The sequence below is a fragment of the Ambystoma mexicanum genome, chromosome 4q (assembly GCF_040938575.1).
Source record: "Ambystoma mexicanum isolate Mex_15411 chromosome 4q, UKY_AmexF1_1, whole genome shotgun sequence".
Classification (NCBI taxonomy): Eukaryota; Metazoa; Chordata; class Amphibia; order Caudata; family Ambystomatidae; genus Ambystoma; species Ambystoma mexicanum.
This window is the reverse complement of record NC_090928.1, coordinates 1,028,028,909-1,028,046,385: the sequence shown is the minus strand read 5'-3', so window position 1 is coordinate 1,028,046,385 and position 17,477 is coordinate 1,028,028,909.

The following is a 17,477-nucleotide window of genomic DNA, read 5'->3' as shown; positions in this document are numbered from 1 at the left end:
CTCCAGGAACTCCATTTCATAATGATCACCGCACTAAAAATGCACCCCCTTCTTCACCAACTACCGCATGGGAAAGGTCTACTAGCAAATGGAGGAATTATTTTGACATAGTATTCCTCCATTCCCAGCATTCCCAGCCCCGACAACAATAGTTCCTTACTCTGGGGACTTACAAATCCACTGAAACTGTAGACCCAATCCGTTTTAGATTTACATCTTGCTTCAAAACTTTGTAACCTAGATGCTGCATGGTCTCTTTATACAGTTTTAATTTGTCTTTGATCAATGTCAGACTCCCATTTTGTTCCTCTAAGCTTTTCCCATACACCAACACATCATCCTGGAAACAAATGATCAGTTTCTCCTCGAGGAACAATTGGTACATAATGTGCTGGAACACAGCCACAGCTGATACCAAACCAAATGGCTTGTGCACACACTGGAACAGGCCTTCAGGTGTGATAAAAGCAGTCACGTTTTTCGATAAAGGATGCATTCTAATTTGGTGTTAAGCAGACTTTAAATCTGAAGTGGAAAACCACTCAGCTTCTCTGTTGGCGCCCAGCATTTCTGTGATACTGGGCAGACGATGTCTGTCAGGCACTATACATTTATTAAAAACCCTCAAGTCAGTACACAACCTGAGCTTTCCACTTGGCTTTCTTACCACAACTAAAGGTGAAACTGACTCTGCTGAATCCACTCTTTCAATAATCTGTTGATCCTTCATTTGTAGCAGTTCTTTCTGAACTTCACTCCTTACAGCAGTGTGAATGCTCCTTACTTTGTGGGTCACTAGGACAGCATTCTCCTTTCACCTTATCTTGTGCGCAATGTTTTTAAGACATCCCAACTCATCTCTATACACTCAGTGCGTCATTATTTCATCTCCCATTCCCAAGCCTGCAACAATTACTTCATCCGGTTCTGTTTGCCTTCAACTGCAAACACAGCTTCTTCAGTGCTGGGATGTAGATTAATGCTGAGTCTTCTCTGGTGAGACTAACTGAGAAGTGAGAGCTTCCCTTAGCAGGCATGTACACTTTCCGTTGCACCAAAACCCTCCTTGAACTCCATATTGGCCCAAAGCCACCTTAGAAATTCAATCCCCTCGCCCCTATATGCCACAGGGTTTATGTCTATTCTGTTCAGTAATGCAGTGCCCTTCCAAAAAATATTTTATTTGGCATGAGTGTGCTTTTTTTGCACCTGAGTCTATAACCATATCTATTGTATTTCTCAGTGTCTGCATCATTGTCCTGGATTGACATGATAGCATCCAACATCTCATCGACCATATTTGTGGGTTCCTTGACCTCCTCACAGAGTCCATCCAAAAAGTCAGCTGATTCAATCGGCTCTTGCAACAATTAGTGAAATTACCTCTACGGTTGCATTTCTTGAACAGTGCCTTCAACGCTGGTGTGTTTAACCTCTTTTCCGACTCTGAGTACTACATCCAAGGATAGATTGCATTTTGCCCACATCACATCTTGCACTTTTCCATCCTTGGATTCCAATGTAAATTGATCACAGAGTCGTTCCTTCTAATGTATCTCCAAACTCACACGTTTTAGCAAAATCCCTGAGTGCAGCAATACACTGTTCTATTGACTCTTCTTGTTCCTGCATCATTTCTTCAAAATGATACCTCTCAAGCACAATGCTCTCTTTATTATCCCAGTGTTTGTCCAGCATACTGATGCAGAGGTCATATCGAGTAAGACCCTCTGACTGTGCTTCACTCAAAAGTGGGAGGTTTTCAAATTGTTCTTGACCATAATTGCCAAGGCAATGTATCAATAGAGATTTCTTTAGTTCACTTGAGCAATTGGGCCCAAATATTGCCTGCGCCTAATGGTCAAACTTTTTCTCCCCAGAGTGCGCATGCGAGAGCCGCACATGAGGAAGTAAAAGAGCTTGCTCCCGGCAGCCGCCAAAATCATCCTTATTTATCCTGAGTCCCAGCGCTAGCCCCTATGGGGAACCGAAGCGAAACTGTAGAGGAATACCCTAGCAACTGCCAGCTCTAACGCCGAGGGAAATCAGGGCCCAAAAACTGATGAATGGGCTCACAGCTCATCGGAGGAGCGGGTATTGCCATCTTGGCACTGCACCGAGAGCCGCAGGCAGTTTGAGTGCCCCTATGCTCCGTCACCCACAAGACCCCTAAGACAAGGCCCAGGACCCATAAGCCACTGACCGGAGGAGGAAACCTGTAAGGGACGAGCTCGCAGGAGGTGGTGACACCAGCATACGGCACCTGCGGCGGCCGCATCTGCCATCTATAATCCCTCTTCCTGCAAGCACAGGAGCCGGGAGTGGATGCGCCTCCCCCATAGCCCACGCAGCACCAGCTACGCCAGCCCCCACTGGCACAAGACACTGAAAAACACCAGACTAAAGGTGAGGCACCCCCTGCAATAAGACCCCCCCGGCATCGGCAACCCCTTTGCTGGTCCCCACACACTGACAGTGCTCCCCAACCGCTTGCCTGACAGCAGATGGCTAAGCCTCCAGAGTCCTGAGCTCCAAGCTCTGCTGGCCAGGGAGCAGCCTCATAATCAGGGCTCCTGTACAAGTACGATAAGCAGGAGCAGGCTACAAGGGGGTGAATAAAGACACGCACACTAGGGTCCAGGGGCGACATCTGTGCCCCAGTGGAAGCATCGGCCTAGGCAAAAGGGCATAACCATAAGACAACTCAGTGGAACGGACCCACACCCGTATGCGGAAAAAGGGGGAGAACAACAATCACAGCGGACATCCAGGAAGAGGGCGGAGAAACTGGCCAAGGGACCAGTGAACGACTGAGTCCCACACAACATACCCCTGCTTCATGCACACCCACTGAAACAATAAAGTAGCACACCGGATAGGTGGACTTGGCTACATGGCCCTGGGCCACGTACAAAAGAAAAGACCAGGAACGCCACCTCAAGGATGCTGATGGACCCCCACAACAGAACTTCAGCTCCCAGCTCCCCATGTAGCCTGCGACTTGACAGGACCAGCTCTGCTCCTGAGCAACATTGCAACAGCACTTCTCCCTTGCATCCATCCATAGCCGCTATGACATCATTGGTGGGCTAGACATCCCGGGTTACACAGGTGCTGCCAGTGACACAGTGGACCCACCAGAAAACAGAAACAGGGACCTGAACTTGGAGTCCCTCGCTCCCAGATCGCACAAATAAGCATAATGGTTAAGGAAAAGGCTAAAAGACAGGCCCTGCGAAATAAACATTGACCTCTTCACGGTCGGTGTTCCCCGTAGACTCACAACACAAACCCCAGGCAGTGAAGAACTGAGTGACGGAACACAAGACCCTGCTATCTCCCTTAACGACTTCATGAAGGCAATTGGGGACCCAAGGACATCACTAGAACTGAAGATAGGGGGCCTGTCTGCAGAAGTGTCCTTCCTCCGCCAGGACCTACATAACCTGTCGTCAAGAGTTGGGGAGTTGGAGCAAAGAATCTCCAAGAGGATACGGTCTGTGAAATGGAGAAGCAACTGGTTGCAATCTCAAAAAATGGTTGACCAACTTGAATACCGTGCAGAGGATAGTGAAGGAAGGGCGAGACGGAAAAACCTCAGGATTCGTGGGATCCCGGAGAAAGAAGAGGGCCCCAGTGTTAAACTTTTTCTCGAGGACTGGCTCACCCATCTCTTTGCCCCCAATAAACTTTCCAAGTTCTTTCCCTGGGCCCCACCACGAACGATCATCGCACATCTCCTAAACTTCCGGTATAGGGACGCCATCCTCCAGCTAGCCCGTGCCACTGGCCCCATCACCTACAATGGATACTGCATCGGCTTTTACCCGGACTACATTAAGGAGGTACAGAATGCCCGACAAGCCTTTGACTCTGTAAAGAAGAAACTGCAGTCGCTTGCGATTAAATATGAGCTCTTCTTCACGGTGCTGTGGTCCACCATTGTGGGTCCACTCATTTGTTCTATACACCCAAAGAAGCATGGGAATGGTTGGAGACTCAAATCCTCAACGTAATGGGGTCTCACCGATCTCCACATGGGCCAACCGGACGCAGGCCTAGGATGGAACAGTCTCCACCACTCTCAATCCCCTTGGACCTAGAATCAGTGGCAGCACCACATCCGGGGGAGAGTACTACGGAGAATGGGTCATCACAATCATACCCCGTCCCATACATTGTGATGGAATAGCTAACCAATGGGGCTTGACACAGGCCGCCACCACCTACACGAGGTGAACTCCGTCACTACAGTCGGGGCTACTGTCCCATAATCGTTTATGTTTTTGTTATGTGCCATGTTGGTGCTTTGTTCGGGTTACAGGTGCTTCTGGTTGGGTGGAACGTATGGGTTGGGGGTAGGGGAAGTTGTTCTTTCAAAGGTTACTGAAGCAATCACTCTTACCACTCATGAACAAGGGTTGGTCTGACCTATGGGTGGTTATGTCAGGCTATAGCAAGGAATGAAATTGGGTCGAAGCGGGTGAACACTGCCTTCTGGGGAAACCGGGTTCTGAGACTGGGACTGGGGGGAAACTCCACCCCCATGGCAAATGCAACCACCCCGTGTATATCAATGGCGCAAGATAGCCAATTAACACTACTCACGTAGAATGTAAACAGGCTGGGCTCCGGGCTGAAAAGGCTGCTAGTCCTTCAACAACTGAACAGACCCTCACCGGACACCGCTCTCTTGACCGAGACACACCTTATTGGCATGGAATGTAAATTCTTCAAGAGGTCCAATTACGCGACCACCTTTCATGTGGGGTTCTCCAGCGGGTCTCGGGGCACCATGATCCTCATGCACAAGCGGGTCCCATTCCTACTGAAAGTTCTCCACACAGATCAGAGGGGGCGCTTTGTGGTGGTCACAAGTGATATTGGGCGGGTTTCCTGGGGCATCGTTGCAGCATATGTGCCCCCTCCCACTAACCCACAAACTCCTTAATGACCTCCAGAAGGTAATGATGGGGAAACAAGCAGAAAATTGGGTACTGGGGGGAAACTTCAATGAAGTGATGGATATGCTTCAGGATAGGACACATATGGGTAACAGGAACCCCGGAATGCAAACCAAGCTCCAATCCTTTGCGTCGGCACTTGGGTGGGTGGACGCATGGCACACTCTTCACCCTACAGACCCCGGTTATTCCTTTTTTTCCAACGCCCACAAATCCATGTTCCAGATAGATTAGTTCTTCGTCCCACAAGATATGCCACATATGCTGAAACCGCCACCTATTTAGCCAGGGGTATCTCGGACCACTCCCCCCTCCTACTCACTATAAAACAGACCCAAACCAAGCCCTGGCCCTCCTGGAGACTCAACGCATACTATCTGGGTGCCCCTGAGGTGTGTGAGGGCCTCGCGCAGAAGACAACCAAATACTTTTACCTGAACGAAGGCTCCATAGCCAGACCTATAACACTCTGGGAGGGGTTCAAGGCAGTGCTCCGAGGGGAGGCCCTTTCTCTGGTCACGATACACCATTGGCAACAAGTCCTAGAGATCACTGGAAAGAGGGCGCAGCAAGGGCGGAGGAAGAGTTTCTCACCTCAGGGACACCAGAGTCTAAAGCGGTGATGATTATGGGCCAAGAAATATTTAAGAACCTTGTGCTAGACAATGCCAGGACAGCTCACTGGACTGTGCGCAGATTGATCTATGCCACTTGGGACAAAGATGGCAAGGCCCTGGTCTGCCTGGAGAGGAGGGGAAATAGCCAGGGACATGTCAGGGCCATCCAAGGGGTCGAGGGGGATCTGCTTTAGGAGGATGCAGACATAGCGAACGCCTTTGTCGCCTTCTATGATGGTCTCTACGCCTCTACAGAGGTCACACTGAGAGGGGCGACTCCGCAATACCTGTACTCCATTGAGCTACCCCGGCTTTCTGGGACCCAGACTGAAAAGTTGGAAACGGAGGTCAAGGAAGAGGAGGTAGCGCGGCTCTGTACCAACTCCAGTCTGGCAAAACCCTGTGGAGACTTGGAGTCGAATGGGCCACTCAGTGGTGGGACATATGCGCTGCATGATGCTGCGCTCTCCAACAGATGAAATGCTCCCACATGACCTCAGGCAGGCTACAATAGTCGTAATTATCAAACCTGGGAAGCCCCCGGACCGCTGTGCCTTGTGCAGACCTATATCGCTCATCAATGGGGAGGCAACAATCCTAGCTAACAGAATATTGGGGGTCATTCAATCTTTAGTCCAACCAAACCAATGTGGGCTCTTGCCGGCTAAGTCCACCAGGATAAATCTCCATAGGGTCCACTTTGCAATCAGCTAAGTTTCAATGATCAAAGAGCCTCTTGCTCTACTTGCAGTGGACTTCGAAAAACCTTTCTACTCTGTCGGGTGGACCGCCCTTTAGCATATCATGGACCGCATGGGGTTTGCGCCCAACTTTATGTTGTGGGTTAAGCTAGTATACACCGCCCCTGAAGTGGTGATGCAGGTGAACGGGATCTCCTCCAGCCCCTTTCCACTGGGAAGGGGAACCAGGCAGGGATGTCCCTTCTCCCCCCTCCTATTCATACTGGCTATTGAGCCCCTTACAATCCGGCTCAGGACGTCCAGTGGGTGGTCTGGGTTCATGTGGTCTTGTGGGGGACCGGGTTTCACTATACACCGATGACCTGCTCATCTACATGAGTAAGACTAGGATCTCATGTCCCGAGATCAACAGAGTCCTCACCAAATACCAGGAGTTCTGTGGGCTTAAAGTCAACAAGCTCAAGACAATTTACTTCCCACTCCAAGGTGGGGCTGACGTGATCCCGCAGCACTCTCCTTACACAGTCTCCATCCAGAGTTTTGGCATCCGGGTGGCCCCTAAATCTGACGATTTTCTCCGGCTCAACCTCCAACCAGTAATGAGCAGATTCAAAACAGATGTCACCCACTGGCAATCCCTCCCGTTAGGCTTGCTGGGGAGGGCTTCCCTCTGCAAAATGCTCTCCCTCCCGAGATTTCTCTATGTCCCGCAGAACACTCCTATCCACGTCCCCCGCACAACCTTTCTGACTATAAAGTCTATCCTCCGGAAACTCCCATGGGGCGGGAAACAACCCTGTATCGCCCTGACTACGCTACAGCGGTCCGTCTGGGAGGGGGGTTTCGGCATACCCTGTCTTAGGACCTACTATTGGGTAGCACAGCTGGGGGTCCTGCCTCCACACAGACCCTACTTTCCCACATATTGGGAATGAGACAAGATGCATGGGCAAGACAACACCTCTACGGGCCCTATACAGACCGGACACTTCAGTTGCTGACCTTCCAGGGATGATACGGCAAATACGCACGGTGTGGGAGGAGGCGCTCCAACACATTGGGCGGGGAAGGCGGCCGACAATGGGTCAACCTATGTGGGACAATGGGTACATTCTGGAGGTCCTGACAATGGGCTGCTTTCCTGGTTGGGAGGATCGGGGATACGCAGCCTAGCAGAGGTCTTACAGGATGGAGACCTGAAGCCGTTTCAGGCAATACGAGAGGAGTTTGGTCTCCCTTCTGGAGACATATACAGATACATACAACTGACATATGCCCTCCGCGCCCAATTCCCTGTGCTCTCAGACATCCCAAAAAGCTCCCCCCTTGAGGTGAATGTCCTCCACGCGAGGATTCTGGTAAAACCCAGATCAGCACTGTACCAAGTGATTAACACATTTGGGGCCTGTAATTTAGCCCGCCTGCAGGAGAGGTGGAAGTGAATGGTGGGCCCCCTGGAGCTGGAGGAGTGGGTGGAGGCACTAACGTTCCCTCGTCAGATAGGCATAGATGCCAAACTTAGGCTTATACAATATAAAAGACTTCACCAGGCCTACCACTCCCGGGCCGCAATGGCTAAATGGGGGTTGGTAGACAACGCTGACTGTCTGAAATGCTAAAGGGTGGCAGGCACCTTCTACCAAATGCTGTGGGAATGTGAGGTCATAAATGAATTCTGGCGTAAATGTATTCATGAAATCAACGTGGTCCTAGACACCCCGGTTCAGCTGGAACCTAAGGTCACACTATTGGGGATCTGGGGGGACGGGGATCACACACGAGCAGAGAAAACGTTCCTGGCGGTAGCAATGGACCTAACGAAAAGACTCTTTGCCACCATGTGGGGAGCGCCAGAAGGTCATGCCCTAAGTAGATGGACCAATGAGATGGACAGATGTGCGTCCCTGGAGAAACGCATATACACTGCAAGGGGATGCCCCGGTAACTTCTTGAAGGTGTGGGGTAAATGGACCGGTACTGCATAACCAGGGAAGCCTTGGGTGACATACCAGGATACTGCCCGTCCTTTGCCTGTTGTAAACTAATAAAAATAATTTATCCCAACAAAAAAACCTTTTTCTCCCCCCTCTTCCAGAGAAATTGAGGTTCACCCGGGGCTTCAAGGAAGAAGTTGGGGGGACGGTACACCCTGCATGGCCCTTGCAGCAATTAGCTTTATTTTATTAAGGTGTTGTGTCTTTAGACTTGGTTTACATTTTTTTATGGTATCCGTATATTGTGCTTATTTATTTCCTTTTCCACAATTCGATACACATTCTATCCTTACTGTATACATTGGGTTTACTGGTGGTTATCCTGCTTGTAAAGGCAAACATGGCACAGCAAAACTGTCTCAGCGAATCCACAGTGACTTTAAACCACTTGAAAGGATTTGTTGTTGAGTTCCTCCATTACGTATCATGTCCCTAGCACACTATTGTTGTTGCATTGCCTTGACGATGCTGCCTCTCCTGCTAGTCCCTTCTTATTGTTCATCCTATTCTGAGCACATAGTGCAGTGCTTTACCCTAATAGGCAAGCACCTAATCGTTCTCAATTGGAGATGCAGGGTTTGCTCACGCATGTTGGTCGAGCAGTCACTTTTACGACTCATCCCCTCTATTTCTGTAAACTTAAAAGTTCACTGAAATTCAGACTCTTTACTGTCTGCTTCCTTCCATCTGTTCTCCCAGCTGCAACACAGAACTTCAGACGTCTTCAGTACTATGCACACAGTCAGTGGTTGCACGGCTACTCAGTGGGGTGCCACCTCAACTCTGGTTACCTGCTCATCACCAGTGAAGTGTTTGAAAGAAGCAGACTTATAGCAGTAAGTGATGGACATAATATAATATCCATATGCCCCACTGGCTCCTTTCAAATGATACAACTTCAAACGGTGGAACAGGGAACCACATTTGGTTTGATGTTCTACACACTGTGTGTAAACAAGAACGCTACAAAAGACAAATAAGGAAATCCCTGGATCTCCCTAAAATTGCCTGTGTCACCATCCCTAAGCTCCCAAGAATGTCAGGAGTGTTTCCTGTGTGGAGGATCTCAGTGCTGCTTTTGTGCGTTGCTGCTGCTGTGGAGAAGTGGAGAAGTCTTTCCTTGCTGGCTTTCCTGCTAAAAGCTGAGAGGTTAATTTGCATTTCGAGGTTATTGTTTTCTTTGATTCAGGTTTATGTTGTTACCTGGATGATAGCCTGTTGGCCTAGTAACATTTGCTTTGTACTTGATATGTTTCTTTCTTGTTGAAAATAAGAAATAAAGTTTGAAAAAAAAAGAACTTCAGACGTCTTCAGTACTATGCATGCAGTTCAGTGGTTGCACGGCTATTGGGTGGGATGCCAACTCACCTCCGGTTACCTGCTCGTAGCCACTGAAGTGCTTGAAAGAAGCAGACTTACAGCAGTAAGTGATGGAGATAATATATTATCCATATGCGCCACTGGCTCCTTTCAAATGATACAGCTTCAGGCGGTGGAACATGGAACCACAGTTAGTTCGATGTTCTCTACATTGCGCGTAAACAAGAATGCTACAAAAGACAAATAAGGAAATCCATGGATCTCCCTAAAATTGCCTGTGTCACCATCCTTAAACTCTCAAGAGTTGAAAACAGTTGCAGGAAGTGGAACATCAGGCTCCAGAAAGTCGATGGTTGAGTAGGGCATGGTAGCCTTCAGTATTCTCATAAATAACCGTTACTTGTGTCTTGTGGCCATTTGTTTACATTCTGACATTGTGGGGTCAGAGAGCATGCATGCCCATCTTTGGGCATTCATGCACAGACTGCAGAGATAAAGAAAAAAGATGAACTGTGGGATGTGGCTAGCGCAACAGGAAAAAGACAGTGGCAGCTGCCTAGCAACACAGAAGGCAGGCAGCGCTCACAGAACAAAAGTAGACTGGCGACTCGTTCCATGGTGACCATCTTGTAAAATTAATACAACATTGTACTTCAATGCAGGAAAATATTACCAGCACATGGAAAAAACCTGAGATCATTGCCAAGGGCGTAGGGTGATACAAGTTTCATTCTTGGTGCTTTGGCATGCTGACAGCACAAAGACCTTGCTGACTTTGACAGTGAGCACATAACATTCACAGTCACTTTCAGCATTGACTCACAGAACAGGGAGCTTAGCATCCATATGGACCTTGCTTTTCCCAGCATCACCTACCTGGTTCAAGGGAGCATGCACACAACTATGCACGCGCCTCCAGTGCATCCTAGGAGACTGCATAAAACAAGACTCCATCATCAGTGTGAGGAGTACAGAGACAAACGAGATGCACACAGTGTCCTTTCAGATGCTCTAGAAACGTAATATTGCAATTGGGCTGAAACCAACCATGCACCCAATCCTGGTGGAAAACTAACTTAAAGTAAATTTGGCTGGACTGAAACTCAGAAGAGCTTGGTAAACAGCCTTGTGAAAGTTCCTGTCTTATTAACAAAATTATAGTTGACTCCAAGTTATTTCAGTCATTTATTATCTTTTTGATAATGAATCCATTTATCCAACAAAGTTTATAAGTAGGTATATGATTTTAACTATCTATGCAGTTTGGCGAACAATCCCGCGAGAATATATACACAGAACTGAAATCATCTCCTTTGTATAGTATAGAAGCACATTCTCTATTTTCCATTTGACAAAATGAATCACCATCGCTGCGTCAAAACACAAACACACTCACCTGCAAAAGCACACCAGCGAGATTTTAATTGTACTGCATCATACGTTCCAAAGAGAAAGATTCTGCCAGACATTCCATTTGCAATTGTTCTTTCTACCCATCAACCCATCAACTCAACGCTAAACACAGGCATTATCTGTAGCAATTCTTTCAATATCATCCACACAACAATCAACAGAGGAAAATGGCCCTAAAAAACATATGAACGAGATGATCTAAAAATAGAGAGGAATATCTCAGTTTTCTGTTGATGCCTTCCTCAAAAAGAACAGCTTTATAGCATCTATTACAATGAGACACTATGAACCATTTCAAGTATGTAAATGTGGGGTCATGATTTAAAGACCGCAGATCATTAATCACAAGTAATATATGTGAAATAAGCAATCAGAACGAAACATATGAACCATGCTGATGTGTAACATATAGCTTGCCAAAGTGCTACTGTGAAGAGTGGACTATCACTCTTCATTTGATGTATCAGAGATACAATTCAGCATTCAGATGAAACCATAGAAGTGCAATTCCTCGTTCATCCCCCTGGCATAATGGAAATGAATGTGCCTATCCGATGTGCTTCTCTTTGAATATGTTTTGAATCTGGATTATCATCTGTGAAATATGATGTTGGGTGTGACACTGAAGATTTGACATTTGCATATTCCAATGAATACCAGATTATCTAGTGGATTGTACAACATAACATATCCCACATGAGCAGTGTATGCTGTAAATTGTATTATTGTTCTCACAATTTGCATAGTCTCAGTTTAATTTGCTGACAAGCCAATGGATGATGCATTATACTGTTGTTGGTAATGTTCATCTGCTTATTGCAACTTAGACAAAAGTATGTGCCTGATTGTAGGGCACCTAAAAATGTCAACATCTATTATTAAACATAGTACGAGTATATATTGGATTGAACAGCTTTTTCCACTTTTAGCACATAGTTCCAAAGGTGCGTTGGAAATACTTGCCGATATTTTGTTTCAGGTGTGTGTCTTTATGCAATGGAATGGAGATGCATGATTTATTTCATAAAAAAAAAAAAAGATTCTTACCTTTCTTTTTTGTGTGTTTTTTTAATCTCTTTATTAAATGTTCAATGTGAACTAAACAGGTACAATAGAAATCTGAACAAGTAACATAATATTGACAACAAAACATTATCAGGTTTTATGTGATTATCTACAAATAGAAGGATATCAGAAAAAGAAAAGAAAGAAACAATAAAGAGGAAGGAAATAGAGGGAAGAAGAGAGGGAAAAAAGGGAATTCTTCAAATATCCAAATCATTGAAAACATCACATATTTCGGAGTACTTATCTGTATTTTTCAACCTCTGATAAGTCTACTTCAAAAAATAGATAGGTTATGCAACCATGCATCAATGGAAGGTCTAGCAACACTTTGCCAACATTTTAAAATCTTATTTTGTTGCTACCGTCAGTGCTCTATACGCCCAAAAGAGTAAATGAACAAATACCCGAAAGCCTACAGGGAACAAACCCAGCATGCATACAATAGACTACGAGGGAGAGAAAAATGCAGTACAAGCCCCATACGCTGCATGGCATCATCCCAAAAGCAATGAATTTTTGGACAAGACCAGAACATATGTAACCCTTTACCAACATCTGACTTGAAATTCCAGCATATATCATCTTGTACAAGTCTACAATGTTTCATTCTCAAAGGGGCCCACTAAATACAATGCACAACCCGTTGTTGAGTAAACCTGAGGTCTGCATCTATAAGGGCCTGCACAAATGCAGTTCCTCTCACCATACGAAAGATCAAAACCCAAATCTGAACTCCATATCGCCCTACCATGCTAAGAAGTGGCAATAATATCCACCGGTGTAAGAAGTTTGTGCAGAATAGAAGCCGAAAGAGGCTCATTCCTAGATAAATGTAATATAGGGGGACACTATGCAAAGAAGCATTCAGAGGCACACATATACAGGGTAATTCATAGATTTCAGTGCAGAGGCAGCGCACGCGAGCAGCGCAGAGAGGTAGAGTGCGCCAGCGTGCGCCAGCCGTTTGCGCTAAACAGCATTCTGGCGCACCGCGTATTCATAGAATATCAAAGCCATTTTGAGCGCTGGCACAGAGAACATCCCGCAGCGCCAGTTACGCCCCCAAAAACGCCCCTTGCACAAGGATAAGGCATTGAAATCCCCAATGCAGCTCAAAGGGCCGTGCTAACCCTGCACCAGTTCACAGGGCCGGTACAGTGCATTTGGGGGGTGCGCAGGAAGTTATACACGCGATAGGCCTTGGGTGAGCGGGGTACATGTATTTTGGGGGTGTGCGGGAAGTAATACACGCGATAGGCCTTGCGGGTGAGCGGGGTACGTGTATAACGGGGGTGCGCGGGAAGTTCAACACGCGATAGGCTTTGTGCGAGGGGGGTACGTGTATTCTGAGGGCTGCGCGGGAAGTTTCACACGCGATAGGGCTTGGGCGATAGGCCTTGTACGAGCAGGGTACGTGTATTCTAAGGGGTGTGCGGGAAGTTTCACACGCGATATGTCTTGGGTGAGCGGGGTACATGTACTCTGAGGGGTGTGCAGGAAGTTTCACATGCGATAGGGCTTGGGTGAGTGGGGTACGTGTATTTTGGGGTGTGCAGGAAGTAATAAACGCGATAGGCCTTGGCTGAGTGGGGTACATGTATAATGGGGTTGCGTGGGAAGTTTAACACGCGATAGGCCTTGTGCGAGCGGGGTACGTGTATTTTGGGGGTGCATAGGAAGTAATACATGCGATAGGCCTTGGGCATGTGGGGTACGTGTATAACGGGGGTGCACGAGAAGTTTAACATGCGATAGGCCTTGTGCGAGCGGGGTACGTGTATTCTGAGGGGTGCGCAGGAAGTTTCACACGCGATAGGGCTTGGGCAAGCGGGGTATGTGTATTTTGGTGGTGCACGGTAAGTAATACACGCGATAGGCCTTGTGCGAATAGGGTACGTGTATAGCGGGGTTGCGTGGGAAGTTTAACACGCGATAGGTCTTGTGCGAGCGGGGTACATGTATTCTGAGGGGTGCGCGGGAAGTAATAAACGCGACAGGCCTTGTGCGAGGGGGTATGTGTATACTGAGGGGTGCGCTGGAAGTTTCACACGTGATAGGCCTTGTGCGAGCGCGGTACGTGTATTTCTGTGGGTGCGCATGGAGTTGCACATGCGATTTCACTGGGCGAGCAGGGTATGTGTAATTCTGGGGGTGCGCAGGGAGTTTCACACGTGAATTGGCAGTGTGGGTCCTTCCAGGTGTGCCCTCTCCCCCCTCCCCAGGCCCTGCAGGCAGCCCATCCACCTAGGCCATGCCCCACATGTAGCCCATCCACCCTGGGCATGCCCCCCAGCCAACCCACATGTCACCATGCACCAGTGAGCACCCACTCATGTGCCCCTGCACCCCCACCCACCCGGCAGTGAGGGGCATCTGCCAGCAGGCCCCGACTCATGTCCCCCCCAACACGTCATCATGATCCACATTCATGGCCCTCATGGCCACCCAAATCCCACTGCACGCCACCCCTGCCCAAAGAACCAACCAAGTATTACATCCACCGCACATTGAAATGCCCATTACATGATACAACCCAAATGGCATGTATGTACATCAACACATGTCCTTCACACACACACAATGGGTGCCAGTGAATGTGAAAACCCACATCGTGACATGCATGAAACCAATGAGAGAATACCACACATTGAAGTATGAAACGAAAATGTATTCAACACAAAATGAAGGGAATCAAGTGAAAACACACAATAATGGAAATAAGAAATAAAATGCAGCTTGTCCCAAAATAAAAAAAAATATGAAATCAGAATCCAAATAAATCCAAATGAAAATGTGTCCAAAGTCTCTGTCCAACAAACCAAATCCAAAGGGAAAGAAATAAGTAAAATCTATTGCTCTATGGTGAAAAAAAAAATGATGATAAATCCACTGTTCAACTATATACCAATAACAAATCCAGGGTCCATGAGCCCAGCCATTGAAATCAAACCTACAAAAAAACTACCTAATAAAGAACTATCTACAAAAAGGTGGGGCATAGTCCAAGCACCCCTAATGAAAGAAAAACATAAATGGAATCTAACACTAACTAACTATATACAATGGCGGCGGGCAAGTCCTACGGTTCACTTGCCAATTTCCCGGGCCAGGGCATCATCAAACTCCTATTCTATGTCCTGCAGGCGGGCCTGTTCCATGGCCCCGAGGTTTTGCAGTGATAACGCCATGTCCAACTCCAACTCCCTGCGAATTGCTTCGAGGCACTCGGCCCACCGTAGCTGTTATGATGCCTAACCCCAGGCATCCGGACCAAGCCCATCAGCAGGAATCTAGACATTTACTAAAACCTCAGCAGCCCTGGCTAGGGGCTATCTGGGTTCAGTCCTGGCGCCTTAGGCGCCAGGCTCATAGTAGAAATCAGTCCTGGCGCCTAAGGCGCCAGGCTCATAGTCATTACTTACCTCAGGCAGACCATGCTGCAAATGACTCCAATCCAACATGAAGCCTGAAAGGGACTATTTTTCTACAGGGACTATTTTTTACTCAGGTGTGGTTCTAGGGACTTCTTACCTGGGACTACTTTTGAGGCTATTTAAACCACGCCCGACCAGCAACACACGCTTGGCGTTATTCTGCATCCAGCAGCGTAACGCTCACCGTGCCTGCAGCCTGCACCCAGTCTTCTGCCATGCCCGCCTCGAATCCGGAGCTCCTAAAACAAAGAGGAAAGAAAGGGACAAGGTTAGAAAACAAATGTATTTCTATTCCACACCTGATTCTGGATCCATCTCGTCTCCGGACCTGTAAAGAACATCATTTCTGCATGCGCCGCACCTCCAGCTGCAGCGCCGCGCCATACTCACCAGTCTTCACAGCATCCTTCGGAACGGCGCTGCCTCCATCATTTCTTCGCCGAACTTCGGCACCTAGGAGACAAATGAAAACCACAAGGTGAGCCGAGGGAACCAACAAATATAGTTCTCACCACCATAGACTTACCCGATTTACCACCAGAGGCATCCTTTTGTGACTCCATATTTTCACGTCCCGCATCTGTAAAGAGAGACAAAACAACACATTTTCCACGTGCAACATTTACTGGACAGCGCCGGGTAATACAGACTCTTACCTGAGCGCCACCAGCTGCCAAAAGAGCATCTTTTCACGAGCCAGCTGGAAGACAAGAAAGGAAGGGGGGAACAAGACTGAACATCGGACATATTGAACTCTATGAATTTAATACTTACTGGTCCTCACCAGGAACCTGAGTCAATACTCTCCGGAACGCTCCCGAGCCTTCAAACCAGTGAAGTAACTGGAATTGACGCGCCCCTGCAAATCCACGCAGGATGGAGAGCTCATCTTTCAAGAATATAAGGAGAATATTTCTATGGGTTAAGCGGACAAGATTAGGAGGGCAGATCCAGTCAGTCATCGCTGCACTACGCATCACGTGAGTGGAGCCCACAGCTGTCCGGGTCCGACCGACGTCCCTGTGGGAGCCAGGTGAGCGTAACAGTAGCGCCCTGCGCATGGAGTTCTCCACCCTAACTATAGTGATCCGTGCCTCTTCCGCCTGCCTCCGCTCCGCATCTATGTGCTGGCTCAACCGCTGCCACACGGAAGACACTCAGGTCCTCCTGGTCCTCTGGCCGATGCCTGCCCCTCGGATGTTGATGGCCCTGAGCCATCATCACTCCCACCTTGAGCCTGCTGCTGCTGTGCCTGTGTCCTGCCTCTTGATGCCTGCATGTCCTCCTCCTGCTGGGGTGCAGTTGTTGGTGTGGCCACCCCTGCCGGACCTCTGACTCCCGACTGTGGCAGGGATGTGTCCTCCACCAGCCTGGCCGCTGGGTCAGAGGCAGCTCCACAGGGTGCCCAGGTGACAAATGGGTCGGAATATGGCACGTAGGACAACTGGCGCATAGGGGGTTCAGGTGAGGAGGGGGTCGGTACAAGGTCCAGTACACGGAGGTATCCAGCACTGGTGACCCGTCCTAGTAGGTTGACGTGGTCAAAGAGGCATCCGAGATAACATGCAGTGTCTTCACAAAAACACTACAGGTCATCCTGCATGCCCCGTTGACGCAACGCCACCCCAGCCAGGACAGGCCGAACCCGGAACCGGATTGCCACGTCTGCAGGGAGAGGAAGGCCAGTTGTCGTGTGCTCATCCCCTCTCTGAGAACGGGTCTGGACGTAGGCATCCCTGCTGGTGCGGTTTGATGCAGTCACATGATCGGGGACAGGATTCACACAGGCACCTCCGCGGCGGCCTGTGCTTCCTCCTGTCCCTGCCCCTGGACTGCACCACCAGCACCAGTGGAATCCCCCCTCCAGACCCCGTGTGTTTCCCTTCCATGGCCTCCTCCTCAACCAAACCCCCACCAACCTGGATGACTCTGTGCTATCTTCCTCCATCAGACCCTGTGGGGTCTT